The sequence below is a fragment of the Marmota marmota genome, unplaced genomic scaffold (assembly GCF_001458135.2).
Source record: "Marmota marmota marmota unplaced genomic scaffold, marMar, whole genome shotgun sequence".
NCBI classification, from domain to species: domain Eukaryota; kingdom Metazoa; phylum Chordata; class Mammalia; order Rodentia; family Sciuridae; genus Marmota; species Marmota marmota.
This window is the reverse complement of record NW_025999991.1, coordinates 11,200,651-11,208,376: the sequence shown is the minus strand read 5'-3', so window position 1 is coordinate 11,208,376 and position 7,726 is coordinate 11,200,651.

Here is a 7,726-nt window from a genome sequence, read left to right as displayed (position 1 = left end):
CTGGAAACATACAACACTAAATATTAAATTTTATTAAAATGTGCTGAGGATGTAGAAATTAGGCCACACTTCCCTGGTGTGAGGACAATTGGGAATAAAGGGCGAAGCTCCTGTTACTGGCCTAAGAAGCAGAGGAAAGTTTGGAAGGCAGGAAGCAGCTTTCCTGAGAGTGAGTGCCTGGGGAAGGCCCAGTCCTCAGGCCTCCCATCTAGCATGGCGCCAGTTTCAAGGGCAGCCTCTGGGCTGCAGGAGGAGGTGCTGCCAGCTGAGCTGTGGTTACCACGGGCTCTTTGTGCTGCTCTTCCATTGTTGTGCATTTGTGAAATTTCTGTAAAATTCTATTGGGGAAAAGATTTGCGTATACATTATATTTTTATTTATTATAAAATAGTCATAATATTTTCACGATCTAAACTTTTAACTTTTTAAATGTGACTTTCATCAACTACATTTTGAATCCCACTTATTATTTCCTGTGCAGTTGAAGCCCCAGCTATGACATTGGGTCTTTGCAGCCCCTCTAAGGAGCTGTCTCCTGAGACTACAGGCAGTAGCTCCCAAACCTGGCTGCACATTCAGCAGCTGGGCACTTTGCAGGGCTGCCCAGCAGCAGCCACTGTCAGCCTCTGCGTAGCTTTCAACACACAGACCCCAGGGGGTTCATGTGGCTTAAAGCTCTGAATGCACAGAAAACTAGGAAAGCAGGAGAGGGGGACATAGCAGAAAGGACCTTGTGTTCTTGACTTTAGATGGGTGCCAGTGTGCTACTGTGATTTATTTAGGATGAGAAACAAGATATATTTGAGTCCTGTATGCCTCCTGAATACACACACAAAGAAGGGTGTGCCTCCCTAGGTTGCGGGCCCTGTTGATAGTCCACAGCCTGAGGCTCACTCTGACTCAGGCCAGGGCTCAGCTGCTGGATCTGAGAAGCCACAAGATGACACAGAACTGTAAAAAGTTGTATGTGAAGTGCTTATTTCAGATCTGTGGCTGTAACATTTGTTTTGAAGTTAATAAAAGTGGCGTTGAAATAAATGGAGAAGAAATGGAGAGCAGCAGTTTGTTATCTGGGAAACGTCAACAGGATTGCTGCCCTGCTCTTCAGGGAAAAATATCTTTGGGGGACTGAACATTTGACTATAAGAACAGGGTAACACCAGAGACTATGTCTATGATTTTAGGGTTTTATTTATAATTTTCTAATAAATTTATTATTATTATTATTGTAGTTCTAGATAGAGAGAATGCCTCTATTTTATTTATTTCTACATTGGTGCTGAGAATCGAACCCAGTGCCTCACACATGCTAGGCCAGCACTCTGCCACTGAGCCACAGCCCAGCCCCAGTAAGATTTAATAGTAAAAATTAAAGTGAATTATTTAGGATTAACTCAATAGACTTACTACTTTTATTCATAGCAGCTCACTGCCCACGTGGGCCCAAGGAGTAGGAAGGAGGCCGGGGGGCCCCTGCACACCAGGGTGCCTTTGTAAGCCTGCATCCCACAGCTGGTGTTGGCGATGGAGGGCAGATGCCTGTCAGTCACTCTGTCACACCCGGCAGCTCCACACCAAGCAGCCGAGGGGCTGAGGGGCTGAGGGGCAGGTGCGAGGCCTGAGGATGTGGTCTGTCATTCACAGTAACAGCAGGTAAGAAGCAGCCTGTATGTGCACCAACATTGACTGATGCCCAAGTCATGGGATGTCCTCACTACTGACGCTAAGCAGACACCCTCACTGGGTCACCGTCACTGTGGTACTGACATAGGCCAGTGTCCAGTGTGCATACCTATTTCATCCCAGTTTGGGAAAGTCATGAACGTATATTCTGCGTAAAGCTGTGCTTCCAGAGCTGTGTGATGATCCCTGGGTAGTCTGTGAATGCTCTGGGAGCAGACTCCATGGCTGGGGTGCCAGGGACAGGACCTTCCCCCAGCAGTGAGGCACTGGACGCACCACACAGCAAGGTGTCAGCAGCTGGCTCAACATCTGAGTCCATGTTGGCACTCCATCACACCTGGTGACAGTCTGCAGCCGTGTTGGGGTGCTCTGGAGAATAGGTGCCTCCCAGGCACAAACTGCTTTGACAGGTGTCCCAGGTCACATGCTGTCACCCACTTCTGATTACTTATTGCCCATCTACCATTAATTTCCTTGTCCCTCTCCAGGCTAAGACAGACTCCTAAGTTCCCCTGAGACAGAGTTTCTCAAATTTGTTTGGAACTGAGAACCACCTGTGAGGCTTGGCAAAACAGATTCCCAAGTCCTGAGTGGGTGGGGACCAGTAGGCCTGGGGACCTGAATCTTTGCAGTACCAGGTACTGCTCACAGCACCTGCAAACCTTTTCCTGGGGAAGTGCTTATCAGGGGTGAGGTGCTGTGTTCAGGGTCAGGATTGTCCTCAAGGACAAGGAAAAGCTATTTGAGGCTTGAAGGAGTTTCCTGGGGGTGGTGTAACAAACCACCACAAACTGGGTGGTGATTAAAACACCGGAAAAGTATTGTCTTACAGTTCTGGGAGCCAGAAGTCCAAGACCAAATGTCCATGGAGCTGCAGTCCTTCTGCAGCTCGTGTGTGTGTGTGTGTGTGTGTGTGTGTGTGTGTGTGTGTTGGGGGGTCCTTCCTGATGCTTCTAGTCTCTGGGGACTTCGGTGTCCCTTAGCTTGAGGTCAGATTGCTCTGATCTCCACCTGCAACCTCATGTGGTATCTCCTCTTCCTGTGAGGGTACCAGTCTTTGCCTCAGGGCCCACCCTACTCTGGCATGACCTCATCTTAACTAATCATATCTGCAAAGACCTATTTCCAAATAAGGTCCTGTTTCACATGCTGGGGCCCCATGGGGATATGGATTTTGGAGGACAGTGCTCACCCCCCTCAAGGCTCACCATGGGCTTACTCTCTTCCATTTTCCAAGACCCAGGATTTGTTGGGGGTGCTTCCTGGTTCTGAACCTCAGGCCCTAGGAACTCCGAGTCTTGTTCCCAGGGTACCTGTGGAGGTGACCTGAGCTCTGGGGCCCCCATTGGCGTGTATGAAGCTGTAGCTCTCTTGGAGGGCTGCAGGCGCTGTGGGAAGGGTGGGAACCATGAGGCCTGCTTTGGGGATCTTTCCCAGAGATGCTGGTGACACGAGCCAGCAGACGGTAGGCGGCTGCTGCTGTGTGAGACTTTGTGCCAGGCAAGACCATTAACCCTCAGGGAGCAAAACCCACACCTTCCTAACTTTGGCCTGACCTGGGAGCACTTTTTCCTTTCTCAGCACCGGGGATGGAACCCAGGGTCTGGAGTGTGCTAGGCACATCTCTGTCATTGACCACACCCCAGCCCAAGGGGCCATTGCTCTGGGTTATTGCCCATGTCCTGCATCTGCAATGGAATCAGGGTGTGCCTAGCTCGTGGGCAGGGTGGCCCCTGACACTGGGTTTCAAAGTGGACCTGTGCATGTGTACATTTTCTTGGGACTGTCCTCCAACTGTTCTGTCGCTCAGCATGGTGTTTTGGGCCTCAGACTCCAAAATTTATATGGAAAGCTCTAAATCCACCTTGCACAATGCCTGCTGACACATGGCAGATACTGGAATTTATTTGCTGAATTAGTGAGTGGAAGCTGGCCAGTCAACATCCCTGTGGAGAGGACTCAGTGCCGCCCCTCTAATGAGGCTCCTGGATTTCATCCGTGGTGTGGGGGTGGGGTGACTGGTGTGAAGCTAGGGGCACATAGAGTACTTGACACTTATCTTGGTGAGATCTGTGGGGTTTCAAGCATTTGCTAAGTAGACTGAGGATATTCATTATAAATTCTGCAAGCCAGGGCATTGGAGCTCACACCTCTGCTGCTCTGGCTGAAGCCCTGGTCCATGATACTCACATGTAAACCCAAGGGTCACCAGGTGGCCACTGTTTTATCCTCAGGTGCTCTTGTGGGTGGACATTATTAAGAAATTTGAAATGATGTCAATTTAGCCTTAAAGAGGTATGGGTTTCCTCAAAAGCCCTTGTGGGCAGAGGGCACATGCCTTGACCTGGACCTACCTGGTGTCTGACTGGATACATTTCAGTACTATGCCACTTTTCACTGAGTGCCTCATTGGACTGTTCTCTTGAGGCAACTACAGACCCACATGCAGTTGTAAGCAGCACAGCACACCCCCTTTCTGCATTTGGATCACTTTTGACTGGGTGTTCCTGTGTGCATCAAGGTACATGATGGGCTGTTCCATCACCCCCAGGATCCAGCCCACCCACCACCCCTCATGCTGTCCCCAGTGCAAATCCTTGATCTTTCCTCTATTTCTGAAGTTTTGGCCCTTTAAAGATGTGATATACACGGAATTACCATGTGCAGCTGCTGGGTTGGCTTTTCACACCGCCTGAATTCGTGAAGGTGCTCCGCAGCAGGATGATGCTGTGTCCCAGGCCTCTCCAAGTGTTTTCCAGGCCAAATACCATGCCCCAGAATTGTTTGGGAATCAAACACCGACTCTGAGGAAAAAATGAAAAGGCTGCTTTTCTAGGTGAAAAGTTTCCATGTCTGGCTCCTACAGGGAAGCTGCAGGGGCCCTGCCTGGGCTGAGAGCTGAGGCCCACCCAGCAGATGCAGGGAAGGGGTGGGGTGTGTGTCCTCTGGGAGGCCAGTGTGCTCACACCAATGACAGTGAGGGAACAGGGTGGGCAGAGGATGAGAAGAAAGTCATAAACAAGAACAAAGAACACCTGCAAGCAAACGCACATTTTGCACTACTGCTGAGAGCCATGACTCACGGCATTTTTGGTTGAAAGGTGACCCTGCTCGGGGATTAGGGTGGCTCCAGGTTTAGGGTGGATCCTGCTGGATTAGGGTGGCTCCAGGTTTAGGGTGGATCCTGCTGGAATAGGGCGTATCCTGCTGCCTCAGGTGCCCGCTCCTGGAGTTCCCGTTGAGTTCAGAGGGTATTTGGTACGCAGAGCCCGGTGGGGGATAAATTTTCCCAGAACATGCGTGTAGAGTGCCGGTGAGAGTTCAGGAATAAAGAATTGCTGTTTGAATCTACAAGGTGGTGTGGTGGCCCGGTTATTCTGTGCCCAGCCAGACTGCGGCACACTATAAATTCTCTCTAGCAGGATTCCTTTTCTGAGCCCTAACCCTGGTCCTGGGGTGGCATCTCCAATCACCCTCCTTTGTATTTTCCTGGAGGGAAAGGTGGGCGGGGAATAGGGAAGTCTCCTCTAAGGCCCAGCTGTCATGACTAGGGTGATTTGGATTTGCTCCTATAGAAGTATAGTTTGTTAGGCACCTGCTGAAGTGGCTCCCAGTCGGATTCAGGCTTTAATGGGTCTCCTGGGGTGGGGGGCAAACCTGGTGACTTGATTTTCCCCAACGGAGCTGGCAGAAGTGCTTGGAGTAGCTCAGCTTCCTCTCAAGACCAAGGTCCAATGGCTGGTCATCACCTGTTGCTGGGCCCTGCGTCAGGTTGCTGTGGCCCCTGTAACAAATGACCACCACCCAGGAGGCTTTAACAGTAGAACGTCATTCTTTCCAGTTCTGCAGGCTGGAAGTCTGAATCGTTTTACAGGGTGGAAATAGAGTGTTGGCAGGCCAGGCACCTCCACGGCTCCTGGAGAGAACCCAAACCTGCTGGCCACAGGTGTCCCTGGCTGTGGCTGCAGCCCTTCAGCTCCCAAGGCCTCAGTTTCAAACCTATCTGCTCCATCTTTACATGCCTTCTCTCCTTGGGTCAAGCTTCCTGCCTCCTGGTTACAGAGATACATGAGACTGTATTTGGGGCCACAGGATGACCTCCCTGTCTCTAGACCCTTAATTGCATCTGCCAAAAACAAAAACAAAAACTAGTGTTTTGTGTGTACAGAAGCCCTCACAGGCTGTTGGAGTTAGGACATCTCGGATCACTTTTCACCACACAGTGTGGCTGGCTTCCTTGGGAAGGCAGGAGTTAGGTACAGGTGCAGCATCTGTGGTGAGCTGGATATCCTTCTGCTTGGATCCCAGGCAGGGGACATGAAAATGTGAAGCCAGCTCTGCAGACCACAGTTTGCCTCTGTCTGTGGGGGTGGCCCAGGACCAGAATGCAAGGCTGTCCTGGAGGGATCCCCAATAACATTCAGCAGTAGAAAGCCAACTTGCCTGAGTGACTCCATGACCTCTTAGATAACAGGACAAACAAGGTGTGCAGCTGTGACTCCCTAGATGCCCCTGTGAGTCAGGAATGGGAACATTCTAGATGATTTAGCATGTGGGGGAGGGTGGGATAGTTTTTGCTCTTGACCCTGCCACAATCTTTTTTTGTCTGTTCCTGTGTGGGTTTCTGCTGCTGAACACTGAACAGTGTTGGCTCAGAGAAAATGTCTCTGAGCCTTGGAGGTTGGAGGCTGTGTTCATCAGCTTTCTGCCACTGTGACAAAATACCTGAGAGTATGAACTTAAAAGAAGGAAAGATTTATTTTGGCTCATGGTTTTGGAGGTCCCAACATTCTGGCCTGTGTCCAGGCAGAGCATGGCAGGGAGTATGTGGTAGAGCAAAGCTGCCCACCTCATGGCATGTCCCCAGAGACCTCACTTCTTTCCACCAGGCCCATCTCCTCTGGTTCCACCACATCCCAAGAGTTCCATCAGCGGGGGACCCAGCCACCAACATGTGGCCTTTAGGGGACACTTAAGTTCCAAGCTACAACAGAGGTGAGAGATGTACTCACTTAGGTCTTTGGGGTCAGGCTGCTGGTCAGTGTTCCTGCTCTGAGATCAGTATTCTCACGGTTTCCCACAATGCCAGCAGACTGGGAAACAGGAGGCCAGGCTAACTAGATCTGGGAGAGGGGTGAACTGGTGAGGAGACCGGCAACACTTGGAGCCATGGCCCCCACCCACCTGCGTTTTAGTGCCCCTTTCGTGATGCTCCCCTTGGTAGGAAGGGCCTCCAGCAAAGCCGGTGTGTGTGAGTGTTTCCTAAGGGACTGTGGTCTTCTTCTCTGCCCTGGAGGCTGGCCTCCCAGGGTCCCTAGCAGGTCTTGGGGTGGGCTCCACTCCAGCACTCCCAGGCCAGTGGACACACTCAGGAATTCCTTTGTTCTTTTTCTTTCAACGGGCATCCTGAGGATAGACCACATCCAACCGAAGGCAGAAGGAGAGGCTCAACAAACTGGGCACACTGGTGTGCTGATGCCAGCTGATGCCAGCTCAGGAGTCGCCCAGCAGCTAAGAGCGCCCAGGAAGCTTCCGCCGCGGTGACGGTGACGCCTGGGCCGCTGTCCCTGGAATGGAGGAAATGTCTATGACCCTGCACAGGGCAGGGTTCCGTTTCCTGGAGAGAAACCCAACCCCGCTGGGACCTGTCCGACTCCTCCAGGGCTCAGTGGTCTCCAGGACTGTGAACTTCCGAACTGGACCAGCGTGGCCAGCCCCGCACAGGCTCCTCTGTTACCCGCAGGGCGCCCGGCGACTTTCCCCAGGACGGGACTTCCCTGGCCAGGGCTCCCTCTGGTTCCCCAGGACTGCGTCCTTGGCTCTAGGTGGCAGCGCTCTGCGTCTACACCGACCCCATTCGCGAGCCGGGGCTGATGGAAACAGGTTCACTCCGGCACCCGAAGACTTGCCCAGCCTGCCAGGAATTTCCTAACCCAGGCTGCCTAGAGGGGTGGAGCCCAACGCCCACCGCCCCTTCCCGCCCCCACGGAGCCAGGGGTCGGGTCCTCGGCGTCGTCACGCCCTGGCTGGCGAGCGCTAGGAC